Source organism: Eriocheir sinensis, unplaced genomic scaffold (assembly GCF_024679095.1).
Source record: "Eriocheir sinensis breed Jianghai 21 unplaced genomic scaffold, ASM2467909v1 Scaffold259, whole genome shotgun sequence".
NCBI classification, from domain to species: domain Eukaryota; kingdom Metazoa; phylum Arthropoda; class Malacostraca; order Decapoda; family Varunidae; genus Eriocheir; species Eriocheir sinensis.
Genome location: NW_026111564.1, coordinates 122,402 through 148,994, shown reverse-complemented (window position 1 = coordinate 148,994; position 26,593 = coordinate 122,402). Strand labels below are relative to the sequence as shown.

Here is a 26,593-nt window from a genome sequence, read left to right as displayed (position 1 = left end):
AAACTGTCGTGGACACCAACAAATTGTATCGTATACTGCGGACTTTTTGATGTAATGGAGAGCACCACCCCCACCACAGCCATAGACAACCTCGGCGCTCTCATCAGTGAATTAAAGAGCAAAAATGGCTCCATGGACATATACGTCAGCCAGCTTGTCCCCAGCATGCAATCAGACACACTCCAGACTAAAGTAACAGACTTCAACCTTGAACTGGAAAAATGGAGTAAAGACAACGGTGTCAGCATCATATCTCCGGCCCCCGCCTTCACCCTGGGCAACGGTGAGATAGATGATTCAAGCTACGCTGCCTATGGAGAACACCAGGGGTCATTACTGAACAGAACAGGAGTTGTACGTCTTCTCAAGGAAATGACCAAGCAATGCCCCATGTTTAAGGACTGTGTCAACTGGGACAAGGTTAAATCAAACTCCCAACACTTTGAAGCCTTGCCACAAGAAAATGACCAGCGCCGTCCCCAAAGCACCCACCCCTATCCACCCCGAACAAACAACAACGTGGATCTGGACGGCTGGCAACTGGTAAAACGGAACCCACGACCCCACCCTCCCCCGCACCAGCGTCGACACATGAGAAGCGAGGACCATGGAAACCCCCCACCCTACCCCCCACCAGAGCCTAGACGTGAGAGGCGAGACACCTTACCCTACCCCCCGTACGCCTACGACAGAGAGGGTCGCACCTTCCCACGCATCCTCGACACCTCCACAGTCGCCCCTCTGTAAGCCAGCCCCGTAATTACCACCACAGTAGGGGCTACGGCGACGGTGAAAGGCACCAAGGCTGCTGGCAATGTGGAGAACTAAACCACCGGATGGCAACATGCCGGTTTGACCACAGACTCAAATGTTCAGTGTGCTCTAATTACGGCCACAAAAGTCGACTCTGCAACAAATACACTCGCTAGGAATATGGCAAAGAAGGTGAAGCCAGCAGTGAAAACCCTAACAACTCTGAACACTCCAAGGACTGTCTTACCATAGATCACATTAATGGCCAATCCCTACTCGCAAACTTTGATGAAATAAAAATGTTAATGAGTGACAGAAATACAGATATTCTTTGCGTCAGCGAAACATGGCTCTCCCCTTACACTCCCGACACATACATCAACATTCCCAATTATAAAGTGTTCAGGTGCGACGGTGGCCGAGGTGCAGGTGTCTGTCTCTAAGTTAGTGATACCCTTGCTTCTGAAATAATAGACACTAAAATAACTAAACAAACAGGGACTGAAGACATATGGGTCCGAGTGCAGTGCAGGAAATTACCATCTGTCATAGTAGGATGTATTTACAGACACCCAAAGGCTCTCGCTAATTCATATGATCATATAACTGAAACTATACGATCTATTATGCTTCATAAAAAAACATTCTTAGTACTAGGCGATCTAAATGACGACCTTCTCTCGCCTACCAGCAAACTCTCACGCTTACTAAAGAATAATAAACTAACACAACTAATAAGCAAACCCACGACTAACCCCACCACTGCTACACTACTGGATGTAATAATAACCAATAACCCTGACCTCATATTACACAGTGACGTAATCCCTAACCCTATCGCTGATCACGAGCTTATCACAGCCACAGTCAATATGAAAAAGCCAAAACGAATACCAGTTGTAAAAACATTCAGAGACTTAAAGGTATATGACAAAGATAAATTCTGCGAAAGCCTGCTAAACAACGTCACCGAACTGAATCAAATATTAAACACGGATAATGTTAATGACCAAGTGAGCATACTAACTTCAGTGTTCACCAGATGCTTAGACAACCTTGCTCCAATGGTAACACGTAAAATAAAACGGCCCCCTGCTCCCTGGATCAACAATGAAATTAATGAATGTATAAATCTCAGAAATACAACACAACGTAACCTCAAAAACAACAGAAAAGATAAAATACTACAAGATAGGTACAGATACCTGAAGAAACGCGTAAAAAACCCTAATTAATATGTCCAAAAATAATTACTATCAGTCCCAACTCAAAGATTGCAAAGGTAATACGTCTGCCACCTGGAAAGTTGTAAAAGAATTAATTCCCAGTAAAAAGAACAGCTCACACAATCAAATACCTGGCAGCTCAGAAACTTTGTGTGAAGATTTTAGTACTTTTTTTGCTAACGTGGGAAAAACACATACGAAAAGACACAATCTACGCTATTAAACAAACAAAACAGTCTCCCAGTGGAAAATGCCATACATGACAGACACCTCGCAGACCACACACACGAAGAAAACGGTACACTCTTTCGCCCCACCCCCACAGACACTGACACACTCATCTTAACGATAAAGAGCTTGCACGAAACAAAATCATTTGGATCCGATGGTATTCCTCTTCGTTTCCTTAAGGACTCTCTCTTCATTACCGCATATTACTTGACTCAAATAGTAAACACTTCTATTGTTACCGGCATCTTTCCTACACAGTGGAAAAACGCTGTAGTTACCCCTCTATATAAAGCTGGCGACGTGAGTAATGCCGGTAATTATCGCCCAATATCCCTATTACCTATCTTCTCTAAAGTTATAGAAAAAATAGTTGCAAACCAATTAACTAAATACCTTGAAAATAACAAACACTTGTCCGACACTCAACATGGCTTTTGCCCCCACCTCTCAACCAGAACTGCACTCACGGCCGTCACCGATAAACTATACGACAATATGGACACCAAGCAATTATCGCTGCTTACACTTTGTGACCTATCAAAAGCATTTGATAGTGTTAGCCATAAGATTCTCCTCCACAAACTCTCAAATGTTAAAGTAGACACATTTTGGTTCAAAGACTACTTATCGAACAGAACACAGACAGTACGCTTACAAAACCATCTCTCCACAAAGGCAAACCTACAATATGGCGTTCCACAAGGCTCCATTTTAGGGCCTATATTATTTACACTCTATGTAAACGATATGCATGAATACATCGACGACTGCACACTGATACAATATGCAGACGACACACAGTTTCTCCATAGTGGGCCACTGAAGGATATAAATCTACTAGTGAAAAAAGTTGAAACCACCCTAAGCAAAGCCATGGTGTACTTCAATAAAAATGGTCTAATGTTAAACACCCAGAAAACCCAATGTATATTTATAGGAAGCAGACAACTAATATCAAGAATACCTGATAACACAACCATTCTCTTCCAGGATAGTAAGATCGAACCCTCAAACAATGTAAAGAATTTAGGATTGTATATAGACCAATATTTAGTGTTTGATCACCATATAACCGAAATCAGTAAGAAAATCCTAGGAACACTTATGTATGCAAATAGAATAAAACAATGTTTTGATAAACCCACAAGGCAGCTTATGGTAGAGTCACTAGTATTAAGTATACTAAACTATTGTAATACTATATGGGGGACAACTAACAATACGCTGCTAACTAAAGTACAGAAACTACAGAACTTCGCTGCCAAAATCGTAGAAGGGAAGGCCCAGAAATATGATCATGTAACTCCGATAATTAAGGAACTCAATTGGCTCAATGTTTCACAACAAATAACTTTTGACACAGCAGTGAATATATATAAACATCTACACGGTCACTACCCTGAATATCTAATGCCTCTCCCCTCTGTAAACAGCATCACCAACAGCACAACACGACAGCAGGGTAATCTGTATGTACCAAGAACACACACAGACACAGGAGCCAGACAACTTTCTGTACACGGGCCTACACTTTGGAACTCCCTGCCAACACATAAGCACTGCCCACACCTTGCATAAATTCAAATATATTCTGAAAGAGTTCTTACTTAATCGAAACCGAAACAACTGATGAATAACTAATTATTTCATTGCAATAACCTATGTAGTTTTTATGTATTTGAATGTAAGAATAACCACTTCTAGTGGAAATAAAATTATTATTATTATTATTATTATTATTATTATTATTACTCTCTCTCTCTCTCTCTCTCTCTCTCTCTCTCTCTCTCTCTCTCTCTCTCTCTCTCTCTCTCTCTCTCTCTCTCTCTCTCTCTCTCTCTCTCTCTCTCTCTCTCTCTCTCTCTCTCTCTCTCTCTCTCTCTCTCTCTCTCTCTCTCTCTCTCTCTCTCTCTCTCTCTAATCTCAGGACACACTGAGTCGAGGGTCAAGTCAAGGCGGCGCCGCAAATAAAGTCGCAATAAAGTGACTGAAGGAAAATATAAAAGTGAGAGAGTGAGTGAGAAGATAAAAATATAAATGAAAAGAGCGAGGAAGAGGGTAAGAGTGTCAATTTCGAAGGTATTACGTGAAAAGAGGAGAGAGAGAGAAGGAGAGGCATAAAAATGTATATAAAAGATCAACAACTTAGAGAGAAGAAATATATCGTCTGGCTGAACATATAATCACAAAGGAATAACGAAAGAGGTGTTGGTTTGTTAGACAGAAGGAAGAAAATATGTAAAGGTTGGTGTACTGAATGCTGCTGTTGTTGTTGTTGTTTTTGTTGCTCTTATTGTAAGGTGATCAGAATATTAAAAAGAAATGAACAGGATAAAACTTGTGAGTTTTATGAAATGCAAGGATGAATAAAAAAAAAATATTTGTTATGCTCATTTTCGTTGTTGTCATTGTTTTAAGCTGTAAAAAGGATAAAAAAAAAACAGAAAAGGAAAAGAGTGTGCTACGTGAGATCAAAGAAAAGAAGGAAGCAAAAGTTGTGTTGGTTGTTGTAAGAAGATAAAGAAAATATAAAAGAAAAGTGTTAATTGTATAAAGTAAAAGGAAGGACGGAAGGAATAAAGCCCGGCAATTAGTGTTGTTGTTGTTGTTGTTGTTGTTTTGTAAGGTCACTGATGTTAATCATTCAAAGACCATCTCTTCTCAGCTCCCCCCATCTCTTCTCCCCTCCTCCCATCTCTTCTCCCCTCCTCCCATCTCTTCTCCCCTCCTCCCATCTCTTCTCCTCTCCTCTCATCTCTTCTTCCCTCCTCCCATCTCTGTTCCCCTCCTCCCATCTCTTCTTCCCTCCTCCCATCTCTTCTTCCCTCCTCCCATCTCTTCTCCCCTCCTCCCATCTCGTCTCCTCCTCCCATCTCTTCTCCCTCCGCCCATCTATTCTCACCTCCGCCCATCTCTTCTCCCCTCCTCCCATCTCTTCTCCCCTCCTCCCATCTCTTCTCCCCTCCTCCCATCTCTTCTCCCCTCCTCCCATCTCTTCTCCCCTCCTCCCATCTCTTCTCCCCTCCTCCCATCTCGTCTCTCCTCCTCCCATCTCTTCTCCCCTCCTCCCATCTCTTCTCCCCTCCTCCCATCTCTTCTCCCCTCCTCCCATCTCATCTCCCCACCACCCAACTCTACCCCTCCTCCCATCTCTTCTTCCCTCCTCCCATCTCTTCTTCCCTCCTCCCATCTCTTCTCTCCCTCCTCCCATCTCGTCTCTCCTCCTCCCATCTCTTCTCCCCTCCCATCTCTTCTCCCTCCTCCCATCTCGTCTCCTCCTCCCATCTCTTCTCACCTCATCCCATCTCTTCTGCCCTCCTCCCATCTCTTCTCCCCTCCTCCCATCTCTTCTCTCCTCCTCCCATCTCTTCTCCCCTCCCATCTCTTCTCCCTCCTCCCATCTTCTCCCTCCTCCCATCTCTTCTCCCTCCTCCCATCTCTTCTCCTCCTCCATCTCTTCTCCCTCCGCCCATCTCTTCTCACCTCCTCCCATCTCTTCTCCCCTCCTCCCATCTCTTCTCCCCTCCTCCCATCTCGTCTCTCCTCCTCCCATCTCTCCTCCTCCCATCTCTTCTCCCCTCCTCCCATCTCTTCTCCCCTCCTCCCATCTCTTCTCCCCTCCTCCCATCTCTTCTCCCTCCTCCCATCTCCCTTCTCTACTGCCTCTCTCAGCATCACCCACACCCGTCAACACGATACTCTTCTGCCTTCCACCTTCCTCCTCCCTCTCGTCTCCCTCTCCCTCTCTTCTCCCTCCCTCTCCCCCTCAGCTCATTCTAGTTTGAGTTTTGAGTTTAGCATCATGATGGAAAAGCTCTGTTTATTTTTATTTTATTATATTCTATCATCATCACATTACTATTTTTAGTATTAGGAGTAGCAGTAGTATGGCAGAGTTGTAGCAGATTAGGAATAAAATTACTGCTGCTGCTACTGCTGCTACTACTAAGACAAATACTAGTACTATTACTACCACCAACACCACCACAACAACCACCCCGCCCAGCAGCAGTGGTAGTAGTGGTGGTACAAGTACTAGTAACTTTCTCCTCCCCTTCAGTCCTCGGTAGTATAGTGGTGAGTATCCCCGCCTGTCACGCGGGAGACCGGGGTTCGATTCCCCGCCGGGGAGGACCAAAGTTTTGTTACCTGAGGCATGGGCATTGAACTTAGTGTCGCTGCTTCCTTGGGTCGACACACGCATTCCAACACAACTCGTATTTGTATTCAGGTGATCACGCCCACACACCTGAGAACATTCTGCTTCCTCACCTCCCATTAGGCTCGCACACTGCCTAAATACATCTCATAAAAAATGAGGAGGAGGAGGAGGCCTACAGATAGTCGAGGTCACACACTCAAGGGAAGGCCTCCCTGCTTCCTTCTTCCAACACACACAAACAAAGAAACACAAAGAAAGAACAAACAACAGCAGACCTGCTGGTCCTTACGAGGCTGTTTGTGACAAGCTACACTAACTATCTAATCAAAGGTGGAAGATGAAGGACAGCAAAGGCGAAGGCTCCTTCCCACCCCCACCCCTCCCTCCAGCCAAAGCTGGCAGGAAAGGAAAAAGAACCACAAGTACACAAGTACGTAAGTAGCGCCAAGCTCTTTCGGGGTGGCGACAGGGAGTTCAGCACTTATAAAACCATGGAGAATATCTTGTATACGGATTGCCGAGACCACACACTTATTGCGCTGTGGTGGTGGTGGTGGTGAATGAGGTGATGATCTAAACACACACACACACACACACACACACACACACACACACACACACACATGCACGCAAAACCATAACCTTGACATCGTTCTCACATTACTGTCTGGTGCTTGTCTCTGTGTGTGTGTGTGTGTATGTGTGTGTGTGTCATAATGGGCAGCAGGGAGGATTGTTTCACTTTTATTGTTTTCCCCCTCCTCCTCCTCCTCCTCCTCCTGTTATCTCCTCTCCTCCTTCTCCTATTTTCCTCCTTGTAAGAATCAGGTCGCCGGCAGCTCAGACGCGAAGAATGACAAGTTACACACACACACACACACGCACGCACGCACGCACGCACGCACGCACGCACACACACACACACACACACACACACACACACACACACACACACACACACACACACACACACACACACACACACACACACACACACACACTCCTGTTTTCCCTGATATTTCGTAACCAGGATGAAGAAGCGGTAATTATTTTCTTTGTTTTCTTCTTGACTAAAAATAAGAGCAACAGAGGTGAGGACACAGGTACAAACAATAAAAAGAGACACACACTAAAAATAAAACTTGCGCAACGGTCCAGAGGCACCACCACGAAGAAGACTAATAAAAAAGTAAAGAAAAAAGGGAGAAGGAAGAGTATGAAGGAAAAGTGTAGTCGTGGGAAAAAAAGTACTGTTTACCTGAGCACGCGCTACACATAAGAAAATAAGAACGTAAGAACATAGGGAAACTGCAAGAGGCCGAGTGGCCTACACAGGGCAGCTCCAGAATCCACCCCACTACTCACGATGGATGAGGTGTAGTTTCAGGGGTTAGAGGTAGAGGCTTGATCATCGTTTACCTTCGGTATGGGCGTACGTTCCAGTACCCTGTCTCCTTACTGCACCCACACCTCACTGCCATCTGTCGTCCTCGTCCATGTAGCTATCCAGTCTACTCTTAAAACAAGCTATCGTCCCTGCACTAACTATGTGATTGCTGAGTCTATTCCATTTCCCCACCACCCTATTACTAAACCAATGCTTGCCTATCTCTCTTCTAAATCTATACTTTTCTAATTTAAATCCATTACTGCGTGTTCTATCCTGCTGGCTAATTCTCAGTACTTTAATTATATCGCCTTTGTTGTAACCCTTGACCCATTTGAAAACTTTTATCAGATCTCCCCGCACTCTTCGTCTTTCTCGTGAATGTAAGTTTAGATGTTTCAGACTATCTTGATAAGGGAGGTTCCTCAGCCCCTGAATCATCTTGGTCATCCTCCTCTGAACTGATTCTAGCAAGCTGATGTCCATTCCGTAGTGTGGGCACCAAAACTGGACAGCATAATCTAAGTGTGGCCTAACTAACGCTAAATAGAGTCTGAGGATTACCTCTGCACTCCTGTTGGTTACCGTCCTGTTAATAAAGCCTTATACCCAGTTCGCCCTATTCCTCGCACTAATACATTGCTTCCTTAGTTTTAGGTCAGAGTTCACTAACACTCCCAAATCCCTTTCACACTCTGATCTGCCTATCGCTGTGAATGGGTTGCGTGTTCCTACACTAAGTACGCTACACTTGGTGATGTTAAAATTCATTTGCCATTTCTCAGACCAAGCTGACAGTTTGTTGAGATCCTCCTGCAGTGCTCTAGCATCCTCCCCTGTCCTAATAGTGCGTCCTATTTTGGTGTCATCTGCAAATTTACCTATGTCACCAGTTATCCCATTGTCTATGTCACTGATGTAGATAATGAATAGAAGCGTGCCTAAAACTGAACCTTGAGGAACCCCACTGGTAACATTACCCCATTCGGATTTTTTACCGTTAATGGTAACCCTCTGTTTCCTGTCGCTAATCCACGCCTTAATCCAATCAAATACCTTCCCTCTTATTCCATAAGCCCTGACTTTATTGAACAGTCTCTTGTGAGGTACCTTATCGAAGGCCTTACTAAAATCAAGATAAACTACATCATAGCTCTCATCATTGTCAGCTGCCTCGTATACCCTAGTGTAAAAGGATATAAGATTAGTGAGGCACGACTTTCCTTTAATAAACCCATGCTGTGAGTCGTGAAAAAATTATGTCTGTCAATATGGTCCCTAATACTATCAGCTATTACTGACTCAATCACTTTACCTATGATTGACGTCAAACTAATCGGCCTATAGTTTTCCAAAGAAGATTTGTCTCCCTTCTTAAATATTGGAGTAACGTGTGCCTGCCTCCATGAAACAGGCACCACCCTTGTGTCTAGCGACTTCCTAAATACTTCTGTTAACTGCCCACTGATTTCAGTCTCACATTCCTTTATTACCCTGGGGAAAAGTTCATCTGGCCCTGGCGCCTATGTGACTTTAAGTCTATCAATCTGTCTAATCACGAGCTCCCTACTATGTTGATGTCGGTTAATCCTTCTACCTCTTCTCCCCAGTAGATTTGTTCTCCCTGAGGTATATCATCTAATCTTTCTTTGGTAAATACAGTTAAGAAATATCTATTTAACGTCTCGCTCATTTCCTCATCACTATCAATCAGTGTTTCTCCTGACTTAAGCGGCCCTATCTTATCCCTAACCTTGGTCTTATATAGCTGAAAGAAGCCCTTTGGATTGGTCTTTGCTTCCCTGGCAACACTAATCTCATAATTACGTTTTGCCATAAGCGTGTTCTTCTTTACTGTTCTAGCTAAATCGTTGTAACTATCCTTTAGGTGAGTTTCCCCCCTTTTGATTCTAACATATAGTCCTCTTTTCCTTCCTATTTCAGTTTTTAGCCTGTCTGTCATCCATCGCGGGTAATTACCTGTTGACCTGACTTCCCTGTGAGGTATAAACTGTTTCTGCCCTAGTTTAATCTTCCTGGCCAGACTATTGTACTCTCCCTCCAAGCTACTGACCTGACTGACCTCACCAGAGGTGAGGAGATGAAAAGGAGACAAGAAGGTGAGGAGAAGGAGGAGATGAGGGGAAGAAGGTTTGTTAGAGGTGAGGAGATGAAAAAGGAGAGAAGAAGGTGTGGTAGAGGTGAGGAGATGAAAAGGAGACAAGAAGGTGTGGTAGTGGTGGGGAGATGAAAAGGTGACAAGAAGGTGTGGTAGTGGTGGGGAGATGAAAAGGAGACAAGAAGGTGTGGTGGAGGTGAGGAGATGAAAAGGTGACAAGAAGGTGTGGTAGTGGTGGGGAGATGAAAAGGTGACAAGAAGGTGTGGTAGAGGTGAGGAGATGAAAAGGAGACAAGAAGGTGAGGAGAAGGAGGAGATGAGGGGAAGAAGGTGTGGTAGAGGTGAGGAGATGAAAAGGAGACAAGAAGGTGTGGTAGAGGTGAGGAGATGAAAAGGTGACAAGAAGGTGTGGAGAAGGAGGACATGAAAGGTGACATGAAGGTGTAGTAGAGGTGAGGAGCTGAAAAGGTGACAAGAAGGTATGGAGAAGGAGGAGATGAAAAGGTGACAAGAAGGTGTGTGGAGAGGAGGAGACAAGAAGGTGTGGTAGAGGTGAGGAGATGAAAAGGTGACAAGAAGGTGTGGAGAAGGAGGAGATGAGGGGAAGAAGGTGTGGTAGAGGTGAGGAGATGAAAAGGTGAAAAGAAGGTGTGGAGAAGGAGGAGATGAGGGGAAGAAGGTGTGGTAGAGGTGAGGAGATGAAAAGGAGACAAGAAGGTGTGGTAGAGGTGAGGAGATGAAAAGGTGACAAGAAGGTGTGGAGAAGGAGGAGATGAGGGAAGAAGGTGTGGTAGAGGTGAGGAGATGAAAAGGAGACAAGAAGGTGTGGTAGAGGTGAGGAGATGAAAAGGAGACAAGAAGGTGAGGAGAAGGAGGAGATGAGGGGAAGAAGGTGTGGTAGAGGTGAGGAGATGAAAAGGAGACAAGAAGGTGAGGAGAAGGAGGAGAGGAGGGGAAGAAGGAGTGGTAGAGGTGAGGATATGAAAAAGGAGACAAGAAGGTGTGGTAGAGGAGATGGAAAGGTGACAAGAAGGTGTGGTGGAGGTGAGGAGATGAAAAGGAGACAAGAAGGTGTGGTAGAGGTGAGGAGATGAAAAGGTGACAAGAAGGTGTGGTAGAGGAGAGGAGATGAAAAGGTGACAAGAAGGTGTGGTGGAGGTGAGGAGATGAAAAGGTGACAAGAAGGTGTGGTAGAGGAGAGGAGATGAAAAGGTGACAAGAAGGTGTGGTAGAGGTGAGGAGATGAAAAGGTGACAAGAAGGTGTGGTAGAGGAGAGGAGATGAAAAGGTGACAAGAAGGTGTGGTAGAGGAGAGGAGATGAAAAGGTGACAAGAAGGTGTGGTAGAGGAGAGGAGATGAAAAGGTGACAAGAAGGTGTTGAAAAGGAGGAGCTGAGGGGAAGAAGGTGTGGTTGAGGTGAGGAGGTGAAAAGGAGAAAAGAAGGTGTGGTAGAAGTGAGAAGATAAAGAGGTGACAAGAAGGTGTGGAGAAGGAGGAGATGAGGGGAAGAAGGTGTGGTAGAGGTGAGGAGATGAAAAGGTGACAAGAAGGTGTGGTAGAGGTGAGGAGATGAAAAGGTGACAAGAAGGTGTGGAGAAGGAGGAGATGAGGGGAAGAAGGTGTGGTAGAGGTGAGGAGATGAAAAGGAGACAAGAAGGTGTGGTAGAGGAGGAGATGAAAAGGTGACAAGAAGGTGTGGTAGAGGTGAGGAGATGAAAAGGAGACAAGAAGGTGTGGTAGAGGTGGGGAGATGAAAAGGTGACAAGAAGGTGAGGAGAAAGAGGAGATGAGGGGAAGAAGGTGTGTTAGAGGTGAGGAGATTAAAAGGTGACAAGAAGGTGTGGTAGAGGTGAGGAGATGAAAAGGTGACAAGAAGGTGTGGAGAAGGAGGAGATGAAAAGGTGACAAGAAGGTGTGGTAGAGGTGAGGAGATGAAAAGGTGACAAGGTGTGGAGAAGGAGGAGATGAGGGGAAGAAGGTGTGGTAGAGGTAAGGAGATGAAAAGGAGACAAGGTGTGGAAAAGGAGTAGATGAGGGGAAGAAGGTGTGGTAGAGGTGAGGAGATGAAAAGGTGACAAGAAGGTGTGGAGAAGGAGGAGATGAAAAGGTGACAAGAAGGTGTGGTAGAGGTGGGGAGATGAAAAGGTGACAAGGTGAGGAGAAGGACGAGATGAGGGGAAGAAGGTGTGGTAGAGTTGAGGAGATGAAAACGACACAAGAAGGTGTGGTAGAGGTGAGGAGATGAAAAGGTGACAAGAAGGTGTGGTAGAGGTGAGGAGATGAAAAGAAGACAAGAAGGTGTGGTAGAGGTGAGGAGATGAAAAGGAGACAAGAAGGTGTGGTAGAGGTGGTGAGATGAAAAGGTGACAAGAAGGTGAGGAGAAGGAAGAGATGAGGGGAAGAAGATGTGGTAGAGATGATGAGATGAAAGGGAGACAAGAAGGTGTGGTAGAGGTGAGGAGATGAAAAGGAGACAAGAAGGTGTGGAGAAGGAGGAGATGAGGGGATGAAGGTGTGGTAGAGGTGAGGAGATGAAAAGGTGACAAGAAGGTGTGGAGAAGGAGGAGATGAGGAGAAGGTGTGGTAGAGGTGAGGAGGTGAAAAGGAGACAAGAAGGTTTGGTAGAGGTGAGGAGATGAAAAGGAGACAAGAAGGTGTGGAGAAGGAGGAGATGAGGGGAAGAAGGTGTGGTAGAAGTGAGGAGATGAAAAGGTGACAAGAAGGTGTGGAGAAGGAGGAGATGAGGGAAGAAGGTGTGGTAGAGGTGAGGAGGTGAAAAGGAGACAAGAAGATGTGGTAGAGGTGAGGAGATGAAAAGGTGACAAGAAGGTGTGGTAGAGGTGAGGAGATGAAAAGGAGACAAGAAAGTTAGGAGAAGGAGGAGATGAGGGGAAAAAGGTGTGGTAGAGGTGAGGAAATGAAAAGGAGACAAGAAAGTTAGGAGAAGGAGGAGATGAGGGGAAAAAGGTGTGGTAGAGGTGAGGAGATGAAGAGGAGACAAGAAGGTGTGGTAGAGGTGAAGAGATGAAAAGGAGACAAGAAGGTGTGGAGGAGGAGGAGATGAGGGGAAGAAGGTGTGGTAGAGGTGAGGAAATGAAAAGGAGACAAGAAGGTGTAGTAGAGGTGAATAGATGAAAAGGAGGCAAGAAGGTGAGGAGAAGGAGGAGATGAGTGGAAGAAGGTGTGGTGGAGGTGAGGAGATGAAAAGGAGACAAGAAGGTGTGGTAGAGGTGAGGAGATGAAAAGGTGACAAGAAGGTGTGGTGGAGGTAAGGAGATGAAAAGGTGACATGGTGTGGAGAAGGAGGAGATGAGGGGAAGAAGGTTTGGTAGATGTGAGGAGATGAAAAGGAGACAAGAAAGTGTGGTAGAGGTGAGGAGATGAAAAGGAGACAAGAAGGTGTGGAGAAGGAGGAGATGAGTGGAAGAAGGTGTGGTCGAGGTGAGGAGATGAAAAGGAGACAAGTAGGTGTGGTAGAGGTGAGGAGAAGAAAAGGTGAAAAGAAGGTGTGGTAGAGGTGAGGAGATGAAAAGGTGACAAGAAGGTGTGGTAGAGGTGAGGAGAAGAAAAGGTGACAAGAAGGTGTGGTAGAGGTGAGGAGATGAAAAGGTGACAAGAAGGTGAGGATAAGGAGGAGATGAGGGGAAGAAGGTTTGGTAGATGTGAGGAGATGAAAAGGAGACAAGAAGGTGTGGTAGAGGTGAGGAGATGAAAAGGTGACAAGAAAGTGTGGTAGAGGTGAGGAGATGAAAAGGAGACAAGAAGGTGTGGAGAAGGAGGAGATGAGGGAGGAAGGTGTGGTGGAGGTGAGGAGATGAAACTAGACAAGATGGTGTGGTAGAGGTGAGGAGATGAATAGGTGACAAGAAGGTGTGGTAGAAGTGAGGAGATGAAAAGGTGACAAGAAGATGTGGAGAAGGAGGAGATGAAAAGGTGACATGAAGGTGTGGTAGAGGTGAGGAGATGAAAAGGTGACAAGAAGGTGTGGAGGAGGAGGAGATGAGGGGAAGAAGGTGTGGTAGAGGTGAGGAGATGAAAAGGACACAAGAAGGTGTGGTAGAGGTAAGGAGATGAAAAGGTGACAAGAAGTTCTGGTAGAGGTTAGTAGAATAAAAGGTGAGAAGAAGGTGTGGTAGAGGTGAGGAGATGAAAAGGAGACAAGAAGGTGTGGTAGAGGTGAGGAGATGAAAAGGAGACACGGTGTGGTAGAGGTGAGGAGATGAAAAGGAGACAAGAAGGTGTGGTAGAGGTGGGGAGATGAAAAGGTGACAAGAAGGTGAGGAGAAGGAGGAGATGAGGGGAAGAAGGTTTGGTAGAGGTGAGGAGATGAAAAGGAGACCAGAAGGTTTGGTAGAGGTGAGGAGATGAAAAGGAGACAAGAAGGTGTGGAGAAGGAGGAGATGAGGGGAAGAAGGTGTGGTAGAAGTGAGGAGATGAAAAGGTGACAAGAAGGTGTGGAGAAGGAGGAGATGAGGGAAGAAGGTGTGGTAGAGGTGAGGAGGTGAAAAGGAGACAAGAAGATGTGGTAGAGGTGAGGAGATGAAAAGGTGACAAGAAGGTGTGGTAGAGGTGAAAAGATGAAAAGGTGACAAGAAGGTGTTGTAGACGTGAGGAGATGAAAAGGTGACAAAAAGGTGTGGAGAAGGAGGAGATGAGGGGAAGAAGGTGTGGTAGAGGTGAGGAGATGAAAAGGAGACAAGAAGGTGTGGTAGAGATGAGGAGATGAAAAGGTGACAAGAAGGTCTGGTAGAGGTGAGGAGATGAAAAGGAGACAAGAAGGTGTGGTAGAGGTGAGGAGATGAAAAGGTGACAAGAAGGTGTGGTAGAGGTGAGGAGATGAAAAGGTGACAAGAAGGTCAGGAGAAGGTGGAGATGAGGGGAAGAAGGTGTGGTAGAGGTGAGGAGATGAAAAGGAGACAAGAAGGTGTGGTAGAGGTGAGGAGATGAAAAGGAGACAAGAAGGTGAGGAGAAGGAGAAGATGAGGGGAAGAATGTGTGGTAGAAGTGAGGAAATGAAAAGGAGACAAGAAGGTGAGGAGAAACATGGAAACATGGAAACATGGACTAGCAGGCAGCAGAAAGCCTGTTGGCTCATTACTAGGCTGCCTGCATTCAGTGATTTAATCAATCCGTTTGCCACAGGAGTGGCTTGCAGGGAAGGATTAAAGCACTTTTGTACCTACTCTTGGGAACGTTCAGTTCACTCCCGTTGCAACAAAGTGGCGATCAATGCGTTTCTTGAAGGAGTTGATATTGTCTGCGCTAACCACTTCTGCAGGAAGGCTGTTCCAGTGGCGAACAACTCTATTCGAGAAATAACTCCTGCCGATGTCGGTATTGCATTGCTTTCCTTGAATTGTTTTTCCGTTGTTTCTTTTTCTCAGGTTAGTTTGTAGCGTGAAGAGTTTGGAGTGATCAACGTTGCTGAGCTTGTTCAGGTAATTAAAGACTTGAATCATGTCTCCCCGCAGTCGTCTCTTTTCCAACGTGAAGAGGTTGAGTCGCTCGAGTCGTTCTTCATAGGGTTTCGTCCTCAGTTATGTTATCATCTTCGTGGCGCGGCGCTGTACTCTCTCAAGTAATTCAATGTCTTTCCTGTAATTAGGAGACCAGAATTGCACGGCGTATTCCAGGTGGGGCCTTACCAGCGAATTATACAAGGATAACATAACTCCCGGCGTCTTGTATTCGAAGTTCCTCGATATGAACCCATGCACTGTATTGGCTTTCTTACAGGCGGACTTGCAGTGTTTTGTTTGTTTCAAGTCACTGCTGATGGTGACCCCGAGGTCTCTTTCCTCTTGCATAACATGTAGTGGTTCGCCACCCATGTGGTATATGTGGTTGCTGTTTCTGGATCCGATATGCATTACTTTACATTTGGTAGTGTTGAAGGACATCTGCCATTTTTCTGACCAACGAGTGATCTGGTCCAGGTCTCTCTGGATAATTTCGCAGTCTGCCGTCGTGAGGGCCTTCCCACCTTTGTGTCGTCGGCAAGTTTTGAAAGGTTGGATTTCAATCCTAGTTCTAGGTCGTTGATATATATGATGTAAAGTATGAGTCCCAGCACTGACCCCCGTGGCACTCCACCACTGACCGGGAGCCACTCGGAGGCCTGTCCGTTGAGTACAACTCGTTGTTTTCTTTCAGTGAGCCAGTCTTCGATCCACGCTGTCAGATCGTCGCCTAATCCCGCCGACTTAAGTTTCTTGAGGAGTATTTCATGTGGCACTTTTTCAAAGGCTTTCTGAAAGTCTAGATATATAACATCACTGGGGATATGATTATCCCAGTTTTCATAGATACCTTGGAAAAAGTCCAATAAATTGGTTAAGCATGAGCGCTTGTTCCTGAAACCGTGCTGAGCATCGGAAATGATGTTGTTGTCTTCAAGGAACCTAACGAGTTTGTCTCTGATGATCTTCTCGAGGATTTTTCCAGCCACTGAGGTCAAGCTGATTGGTCTGTAGTTTAGGGCCACACTTTTGTCTCCCTTTTTGTAGATCGGTGTTACGTTCGCTTGTTTCCAGTCTTTCGGGACTTTGTTTTGTTGTAGTGACAGATTGTAGATGGCGGTGAGTGGCTTGAGGATTTGCTGCTTGAGTTCCTTGAGCAGCCTAGGTGACAAGTCGTCGGGTCCGGTAGACTTGTTTGTCTCGAGTTTGTCTAGGTACTTTTTCACATCCCGTTCGTCGATTGTACCAATTTCTAGGGGAGTGATTCCCATCGGTGGGGAAGGGCTCTCGAGTACGGACTGGGTATTCTCGACCGTGAACACAGACGCGAAGTTCCTGTTTAGGATTTCGACCATTTGTCTACTGTCCTGTGTTAGTACGTAACTTTCATCTTTTAGGGGACCGATATTGCTTTTTGTCTTCTTTTTGGTTCTTATATACGTGAAAAACTTTTTCGGGTTGGACTTGGCTTCGAGTGCAATTTGCTTTTCATAGTCGCGTTTACTCTGGCGAATGAGTGTTCTGCAAGCTCTAAGGCTTTGATGGAGGAGATGAGGGGAAGAAGGTGTGGTAGAGGTGAGGAGATGAAAAGGAGACAAGAAGTTGTGGTAGAGGTGAGGAGATGAAAAGAAAACAAGAAGGTGTGGTAGAGGTGAGGAGATGAAAAGGAGACAAGAAGGTGTGGTAGAGGAGATGAAAAGGAGACAAGAAGGTGTGGTAGAGGTGAGGAGATGAAAAGGTGACAAGAAGGTGTGGTAGAGGTGAGGAGATGAAAAGGTGACAAGAAGGTGTGGAGAAGGAGGAGATGAGGGGAAGAAGGTGTGGTAGAGGTGAGGAGATGAAAAGGAGACAAGAAGGTGTAGAGGTGAGGAAATGAAAAGGGAGACAAGAAGGTGTGGTAGAGGTGAGGAGATGAAAAGGAGACAAGAAGGTGTGGTAGAGGTGAGGAGATGAAAAGGAGAGAAGAAGGTGTGGAGGAGGAGGAGATGAGGGGAAGAAGGTGTGGTAGAGGTGAGGAGATGAAAAGAAGACAAGAAGGTGTGGTAGAGGTGAGGAGATGAAAAGGAGACAAGAAGGTGAGGAGAAGGAGGAGATGAGGGAAAGAAGGTGTGGTAGAGGTGAGGAGATGAAAAGGAGACAAGAAGGTGTGAAGGATGAGGAGGTAAAGAGGAGACAAGAAGGTGTGGTAGAGGTGAGGAGATGAAAAGGAGACAAGAAGGTGTGGTAGAGGTGAGGAGATGAAAAGGAGACAAGAAGGTGAGGAGAAGGAGGAGATGAGGGGAAGAAGGTGTGGTAGAGGTGAGGAGATGAAAAGGAGACAAGAAGGTGTGGTAGAGGTGAGGAGATGAAAAGGTGACAAGAAGGTGTGGTAGAGGTGAGGAGATGAAAAGGAGACAAGAAGGTGTGGAGAAGGAGGAGATGAGGGAGGAAGGTGTGGTGGAGGTGAGGAGATGAAAAGGTGACAAGAAGGTGTGGTAGAGGTGAGGAGATGAAAAGGTGACAAGAAGGTGTGGTAGAGGTGAGGAGATGAAAAGGAGACAAGAAGGTGTGGGAGAGGTGAGGAGATGAAAAGGAGACAAGAAGGTGTGGTAGAGGTGAGGAGATGAAAAGGAGACAAGAAGGTGTGGAGAAGGAGGAGATGAGGGGGAGGTAGAGGTGAGGAGGAAAAGGTGACAAGAAGGTGTGGTAGAGGTGAGGAGATGAAAAGGTGACAAGAAGGTGTGGTAGAGGTGAGGAGATGAAAAGGTGACAAGAAGGTGTGGTAGAGGTGAGGAGATGAAAGGTGACAAGAAGGTGTGTAGAGGTGAGGAGATGAAAAGGTGACAAGAAGGTGTGGTAGAGGTGAGGAGATGAAAAGGAGACAAGAGGGTGTGGAGAAGGAGGAGATGAAAAGGGACAAGAAGGTGTGGTAGAGGTGAGGAGATGAAAAGGAGACAAGAAGGTGGAGGAGAGGAGATGAAAAGGTGACAAGAAGGAGAGGTAGAGGTCAGGAGATGAAATGGAGACAAGTAGGGGTGGGTGAGGTGATGAGATGAAATGGAGACAAGAAGGTGTGGTAGAGGTGAGGAGATGAAAAGGAGACAAGAAGGTGTGGTAGAGGTGAGGAGATGAAAGGAGACAAGAAGGTGTGGAGAGGAGGAGATGAGGGGAAGAAGGTGTGGTAGAGGTGAGGAGATGAAAAGGAGACAAGAAGGTGGTAGAGGTGAGGGAGATGAAAAGGAGACAAGAAGGTGTGAGGAGGAGATGAAAAGGAGACAAGAAGGTGTGGTAGAGGTGAGGAGATGAAAAGGGACAAGAAGGTGTGGTAGATGTGAGGAGATGAAAAGGAGACAAGAAGGTGTGGTAGAGGTGAGGAGATGAAAAGGTGACAAGAAGGTGTGGTAGAAGTGAGGAGATGAAATAGTGACAAGAAGGTGTGGGAGAAGGAGGAGATGAGGGGAAGAAGGTGTGGTGGGGTGAGGAGATGAAAAGGAGACAAGAAGGTGTGGTAGAGGTGATAAGATGAAAAGGAGAGAAGAAGGTGTGGAGGAGGAGGAGATGAGGGAAAGAAGGTGTGGTAGAGGTGAGGAGATGAAAAGGAGACAAGAAGGTGTGGTAGAGGTGAGGAGATGAAAAGGAGACAAGAAGGTGGTAGATGGGAGGAGATGAAAAGGTGACAACAAGGTGTGGTAGAGGAGGAGATGAGAAGGAGACAAGAAGGTGTGGTAGAGGTGAGGAGATGAAAAGGTGACAAGAAGGTGTGGTAGAGGTGAGGAGATGAAAAGGAGACAAGAAGGTGTGGTAGAGGTGAGGAGATGAAAAGGAGACAAGAAGGTGTGGAGGAGGAGATGACAAGGAGACAAGAAGGTGTGGTAGAGGTGAGGAGATGAAAAGGAGACAAGAAGGTGTGGTAGAGGTGAGGAGGAGATGAAAGGAGACAAGAAGGTGTGGTAGAGGTGAGGAGATGAAAAGGTGACAAGAAGGTGTGGAGAAGGAGGAGATGAGGGGAAGAAGGTGTGGTAGAGGTGAGGAGATGAAAAGGAGACAAGAAGGTGTGGTAGAGGTGAGGAGATGAAAGGTGACAAGAAGGTGTGGTAGAGGTGAGGAGATGAAAAGGAGACAAGAAGGTGTGGTAGAGGTGAGGAGATGAAAAGGAGACAAGAAGGTGTGGAACAGGTGATGAGATGAAAAGACAGAAGGTGTGGTAGAGGTGGGGAGATGAAAAGGAGACAAGAAGGTGTGGTAGAGGTGAGGAGATGAAAAGGAGACAAGAAGGTGTGGTGGAGGTGAGGAGATGAAAAGGAGACAAGAAGGTGTGGTAGAGGTGAGGAGATGAAAAGGAGACAAGAAGGTGTGGTAGAGGTGAGGAGATGAAAAGGAGACAAGAAGGTGTGGAGAAGGAGGAGATGAGGGGAAGAAGGTGTGGTAGAGGTGAGGAGATGAAAAGGAGACAAGAAGGTGTGGAGAAGGAGGAGATGAGGGGAAGAAGGTGTGGTAGAGGTGAGGAGATGAAAAGGAGACAAGAAGGTGTGGTAGAGGTGAGGAGATGAAAAGGTGACAAGAAGGTGTGGTAGAGGTGAGGAGATGAAAAGGAGACAAGAAGGTGTGGAGAAGGAGGAGATGAGGAGAAGAAGGTGTGGTAGAGGTGAGGAGATGAAAAGGAGACAAGAAGGTGTGGTAGAGGTGAGGAGATGAAAAGGTGACAAGAAGGTGTGGAGAAGGAGGAGATGAAAAGGTGACAAGAAGGTGTGGTAGAGGTGGGGAGATGAAAGGTGACAAGAAGGTGTGGTAGAGGTGAGGAGATGAAAGGTGACAAGAAGGTGTGGAGAAGGAGGAGATTAGTGGACAAGAAGGTGTGGTAGAGGTGAGGAGATGAAAAGGTGACAAGAAGGTGTGGTAGAGGTGAGGAGATTAAAAGGTGACAAGAAGGTGTGGTAGAGGTGAGGAGATGAAAAGGTGACAAGAAGGTGTGGTAGAGGTGAGGAGATGAAAAGGTGACAAGAAGGTGAAGAGAGGGAGGAGATGAGGGGAAAAAGGTGTGGTAGAGGTGAGGAGATGAAAAGGTGACAAGAAGGTGTGGAGAAGGAGGAGATGAAGGGAAGAAGGTGTGGTAGAGGTGAGGAGATGAAAAGGAGACAAGAAGGTGTGGTAGAGGTGAGGAGATGAAAAGGTGACAAGAAGGTGTGGTAGAGGTGAGGAGATGAAAAGTTGACAGGAAGGTGTGGTAGAGGTGAAAAGGTGACAAGAAGGTGTGGTAGAGGTGAGGAGATGAAAAGGTGACAAGAAGGTGTGGTAGAGGTGAGGAGATGAAAAGGTGACAAGAAGGTGTGGTAGAGGTGAGGAGATGAAAAGGTGACAAGAAGGTGTGGAGAAGGAGGAGATGAGGGGAAGAAGGTGTGGTAGAGGTGAGGAGATGAAAAGATGACAAGAAGGTGTGGTAGAGGTGAGGAGATGAAAAGGTGACAAGAAGGTGTGGAGAAGGAGGAGATGAGGGGAAGAAGGTGTGGTAGAGGTGAGGAGATGAAAAGGAGACAAGAAGGTGTGGTAGAGGTGAGGAGATGAAAAGGTGACAAGAAGGTGTGGAGAAGGAGGAGATGAGGGGAAGAAGGTGTGGTAGAGGTGAGGAGATGAAAAGGAGACAAGAAGGTGTGGTAGAGGTGAGGAGATGAAAAGGAGACAAGAAGGTGTGGTAGAGGTGAGGAGATGAAAAGGAGACAAGAAGGTGTGGTAGAGGTGAGGAGATGAAAAGGAGACAAGAAGGTGTGGTGGAGGTGTGGAGATGATAAGGTGACAAGAAGGTGTGGTAGAGGTGAGGAGATGAAAAGGTGACAAGAAGGTGTGGTAGAGGTGAGGAGATGAAAAGTTGACAAGAAGGTGTGGTAGAGGTGAGGAGATGAAAAGGTGACAAGAAGGTGTGGTAGAGGTGAGGAGATGTAAAGGAGACAAGAAGGTGTGGAGGTGAGGAGATGAAAAGGTGACAAGAAGGTGTGGTAGAGGTGAGGAGATGAAAAGGTGACAAGAAGGTGTGGTAGAGGTGAGGAGATGAAAAGGAGACAAGAAGGTGTGGAGAAGGAGGAGATGAGGGGAAGAAGGTTTGGTAGATGTGAGGAGATGAAAAGGAGACAAGAAGGTGGTAGAGGTGAGGAGATGAAAGGTGACAAGAAGGTGTGGTAGAGGTGAGGAGATGAAAAGGAGACAAGAAGGTGTGGAGAAGGAGGAGATGAGGGGAAGAAGGTGTGGTAGAGGTGAGGAGATGAAAGGTGACAAGAAGGTGTGGTAGAGGTGAGGAGATGAAAAGGTGACAAGAAGGTGTGGTAGAGGTGAGGAGATGAAAAGGTGACAAGAAGGTGAGTAGAAGGAGGAGATGAAAAGGATACAAGAAGGTGTGGTAGAGGTGAGGAGATGAAAAGGTGACAAAAAGGTGTGGAGAAGGAGGAGATGTGGGGAAGAAGGTGTGGTAGAGGTGAGGAGATGAAAAGGAGACAAGAAGGTGTGGTAGAGGTGAGGAGATGAAAAGGTGACAAGAAGGTGTGGTAGAGGTGAGGAGATGAAAAGGTGACAAGAAGGTGTGGTAGAGGTGAGGAGATGAAACGGTGACAAGAAGGTGTGGTAGAGGTGAGGAGATGAAAAGGTGACAAGAAGGTGTGGTAGAGGTGAGGAGATGAAAGGTGACAAGAAGGTGTGAGAAGGTGAGGAGATGAAAGGAGACAAGAAGGTGTGGTAGAGGTGAGGAGATGAAAAGGACAAGAAGGTGGTAGAGGTGAGGAGATGAAAAGGTGACAAGAAGGTGTGGTAGAGGTGAGGAGATGAAAAGGTGACAAGAAGGTGTGGTAGAGGTGAGGAGGTGAAGAGGAGACAAGAATGTATGGTAGAGGTGAGAAGGTGAAAAGGTGACAAGAAGGTGTGGTAGAGGTGAGGAGGTGAAGAGGAGACAAGAATGTATGGTAGAGGTGAGGAGATGAAAAGGTGAGAAGAAGGTGTGGTAGAGGTGAGGAGATGAAAAGGAGACAAGAAGGTGTGGTAGAGGTGAGGAGATGAAAAGGAGACAAGAAGGTGAGGAGAAGGAGGAGATGAGGGGAAGAAGGTGTGGTAGAGGTGAGGAGATGAAAAGGAGACAAGAAGGTGAGGAGAAGGAGGAGATGAGGGGAAGAAGGTGTGGTAGAGGTGAGGAGATGAAAAGGAGACAAGAAGGTGTGGTAGAGGTGAGGAGATGAAAAGGAGACAAGAAGGTGTGGTAGAGGTGAGGAGATGAAAAGGAGACAAGAAGGTGTGGTAGAGGTGAGGAGATCAAAAGGAGACAAGAAGGTGGGAGAGGTGAGGAGATGAAAAGGAGACAAGAAGGTGTGGTAGAGGTGAGGAGATGAAAAGGAGACAAGAAGGTGTGGTAGAGGTGAGGAGATGAAAAGGTGACAAGAAGGTGTGGAGAAGGAGGAGATGAGGGGAAGAAGGTGTGGTAGAGGTGAGGAGATGAAAAGGAGACAAGAAGGTGTGGTAGAGGTGAGGAGATGAAAAGGAGACAAGAAGGTGAGGAGAAGGAGGAGATGAGGGGAAGAATCATGAGTATAGGTGAGGAGATGAAAAGGAGACAAGAAGGTGTGGTAGAGGTGAGGAGATGAAAAGGAGACAAGAAGGTGTGGAGAAGGAGGAGATGAGGGGAAGAAGGTGTGGTAGAGGTGAGGAGATGAAAAGGAGACAAGAAGGTGTGGTAGAGGTGAGGAGATGAAAAGGTGACAAGAAGGTGTGGTAGAGGTGAGGAGATGAAAAGGAGACAAGAAGGTGTGGTAGAGGTGAGGAGATGAAAAGGAGACAAGAAGATGTGGAGAAGGAGGAGATGAGGGGAAGAAGGTGTGGTAGAGGTGAGGAGATGAAAAGGAGACAAGAAGGTGTGGAGAAGGAGGAGATGAGGGGAAGAAGGTGTGGTAGAGGTGAGGAGATGAAAAGGAGACAAGAAGGTGTGGTAGAGGTGAGGAGATGAAAAGGAGACAAGAAGGTGTGGTAGAGGTGAGGAGATGAAAAGGAGACAAGAAGGTGTGGTAGAGGTGAGGAGATGAAAAGATGACAAGAAGGTGTGGTAGAGGTGAGGAGATGAAAAGGAGACAAGAAGGTGTGGTAGAGGTGAGGAGATGAAAAGGAGACAAGAAGGTGTGGTAGAGGTGAGGAGAAAAAAAGGATACTAGAAGGTTAGTAGAGGGAGGAGATGAGGGGACGAAGAAGGTGTGGTAGAGGTGAGGAGATGGAAAGGAGACAAGAAGGTGTGGTAGAGGTGAGGAGATGAAAAGGAGACAAGAAGGTGAGGAGAAGGAGGAGATGAGGGGAAGAAGGTGTGGTAGAGGTGAGGAGATGAAAAGGAGACAAGAAGGTGTGGTAGAGGTGAGGAGATGAAAAGGAGACAAGAAGGTGTGGAGAAGGAGGAGATGAGGGGAAGAAGGTGTGGTAGAGGTGAGGAGATGAAAAGGAGACAAGAAGGTGTGGTAGAGGTGAGGAGATGAAAAGGAGACAAGAAGGTGTGGTAGAGGTGAGGAGATGAAAAGGAGACAAGAAGGTGTGGTAGAGGTGAGGAGATGAAAAGGAGACAAGAAGGTGAGGAGAAGGAGGAGATGAGGGGAAGAAGGTGTGGTGGAGGTAAGGAGATGAAAAGGAGACAAGAAGGTGTGGTAGAGGTGAGGAGATGAAAAGGTGACAAGAAGGTGTGGTAGAGGTGAGGAGATGAAAAGGTGACAAGAAGGTGTGGTAGAGGTGAGGAGATGAAAAGGTGACAAGAAGGTGTGGTAGAGGTTAGGAGATGAAAAGGTGACAAGAAGGTGTGGTAGACGTGACGAGATGAAAAGGTGACAAGAAGGTGTGGTAGAGGTGAGGAAATGAAAAGGTGACAGGAAGGTGTGGTAGAGGTGAGGAGGTGAAAAGGTGACAAGAAGGTGAGGAGAAGGAGGAGATGAGGGAAAGAAGGTGTGGTAGAGGTAGAGGTGCTCATGGTGTAGTGGTTATCACATCTGTCTCACACACAGAAGGTCCCAGGTTCGAGCCCTGGTGAGCACATCTTATTTACTTCGCGAAAATAATTATTATTATGGGGATTCATTAGGTAACAGTGATCATAAGGAAATTAGATTTAATATTAAATGGGAGGATAGAGTAAGCAGTAACAACACATTAATACCTGCCTTCAGGAAGGCAGACTATGAGGGGTTAAGAAAGCAGCTGCAGAAGCTTAGGGGAGTGAGATCAGAAGTAGGTCAGGACCCAGAGCAGGGAGGGGCGGTAATCTCTGGTGAGGTCACTAGTCAGGTCAGTAGCTTGGAGGGTGAGTATAATAGTCTGGTCAGGGAGATTAAATTAGGACAGAAACAGTTTATACCTCACAGGGAAGTCAGGTCAACAGGTAATTACCCGCGATGGATGACAGACAGGCTAAAAACTGAAATAGGAAGGAAAAGAGGACTATATGTTAGAATTAAAAGGGGGGAAACTCACCTAAGGGATAGTTACAACGATTTAGCTAGAGCAGTAAAGAAAAACATACGTGTGGTAAAACGTAATTATGAGATTAGAATTGCCAGGGAAGCAAAGACCAATCCAAAGGGCTTCTTTCAGCTATATAAGACCAAGGTTAGGGATAAGATAGGGCCGCTTAAGTCAGGAGAATCACTGATTGACAGTGATGAGGAAATGAGCGAGGCGTTAAATAGATATTTCTTAACTGAATTTACCAAGGAAAGATTAGATGATATACCTCAGGGAGAACAGATCTACAGGGGAGAAGAGGTAGAAGAATTAACCGACATCAACATAAGTAGGGAGCTCGTGATTAGACAGATAGATAGACTTAAAGTCACTAAGGCGCCAGGGCCAGATGAACTTTTCCCCAGGGTAATAAAGGAATGCGAAACTGAAATAAGTGGGCAGTTAACATAAGTATTTAGGAAGTCACTAGACACAGGGGTGGTGCCTGTTTCATGGAGGCAGGCACACGTTATTCCAATATTTAAGAAGGGAGACAAATCTTCTATGGAGAACTATAGGCCGATTAGTTTGACGTCAGTTATAGGTAAAATGATTTAAGTCAATAATAACTGATAGTATTAGGGACCATATAGACAGACATAGTTTAATTCACGACTCACAGCATGGGTTTACTAAAGGAAAGTCGTGCCTCACTAATCTTATATCCTTTTACAATAGAGTATACGAGGCAGCTGACAATGATGAGAGCTATGATGTGGTTTATCCTGATTTTAGTAAGGCCTTCGATAAGGTACCTCACCAGAGACTGTTAAATAAAGTCAGGGCCCATGGGATAAGAGGGAAGGTATTTGATTGGATTAAGGCGTGGATTAACGACAGGAAACAGAGGGTTACCATTAACGGTAAAAAATCCGTATGGGGTAATGTTACCAGTGGGGTTCCTCAAGGTTCAGTTTTAGGCCCGCTTCTATTCATTATCTACATCAGTGACATAGACAATGGGATAACTAGTGACATAGGTAAATTTGCAGATGACACCAAAATAGGACGCACTATTAGGGCAGGGGAGGATGCTAGAGCACTGCAGGAGGATCTCAACAAACTGTCAGCTTGGTCAGAGAAATGGCAGATGAATTTTAACATCACCAAGTGTAGCGTACTTAGTGTAGGAACACGCAACCCATTACACGGGTATAGTTTAGACTCCACAGCGATTGGCAGGTCTGAGTGTGAAAGGGATTTGGGAGTGTTAGTGAACTCTGACCTAAAACTAAGGAAGCAATGTATTAGTGCGAGGAATAGGGCTAACAGGGTATTAGGCTTTATTAACAGGACGGTAACCAACAGGAGTGCAGAGGTCATCCTCAGACTCTATTTAGCGTTAGTTAGGCCACACTTAGATTATGCTGTCCAGTTTTGGTGCCCACACTACAGAATGGACATCAACTTGCTAGAATCAGTTCAGAGGAGGATGACCAAGATGATTCAGGGGCCTGTTTGTAAACCAATTTTTGCCTATGTCCCTGTTTAATCTGAATTTATCCAGTTTAAACCCATTACATCGTCTCCTACCCGGTTCTCTTACCAACAAAACCTTATGAATGTCTCCCTTATTAAAGCCCTTCATCCATTTATAAACCTCGATCATGTCTCCACGCACCCTTCGCCTTTCTAGAGAATGCAAGTTTAACTGTTGGAGTCTTTCCTCGTATGGCAAGTTTCTCAACCCCTGAATCATCTTAGTCATCCTCCTCTGCACTGATTCTAACATTTTGATATCCATTCTATAGTAAGGTGACCAGAACTGAACCGCA

General features: G+C 46.0%; 2 non-coding genes across 2 annotated transcripts; both read left to right on the top strand.

Moving 5' to 3' along the window:
- The first annotated feature begins 6,270 nt into the window (after nucleotides 1-6,270).
- On the top strand, nucleotides 6,271-6,342 carry Trnad-guc (transfer RNA aspartic acid (anticodon GUC)). The gene has a single exon. It is a non-coding gene; the product is annotated as a tRNA-Asp (tRNA).
- Nucleotides 6,343-24,280: 17,938 nt separating this feature from the next.
- Nucleotides 24,281-24,353, top strand: Trnav-cac (transfer RNA valine (anticodon CAC)). Its single transcript has one exon. It is a non-coding gene; the product is annotated as a tRNA-Val (tRNA).
- The last annotated feature ends 2,240 nt before the right edge of the window (nucleotides 24,354-26,593 follow it).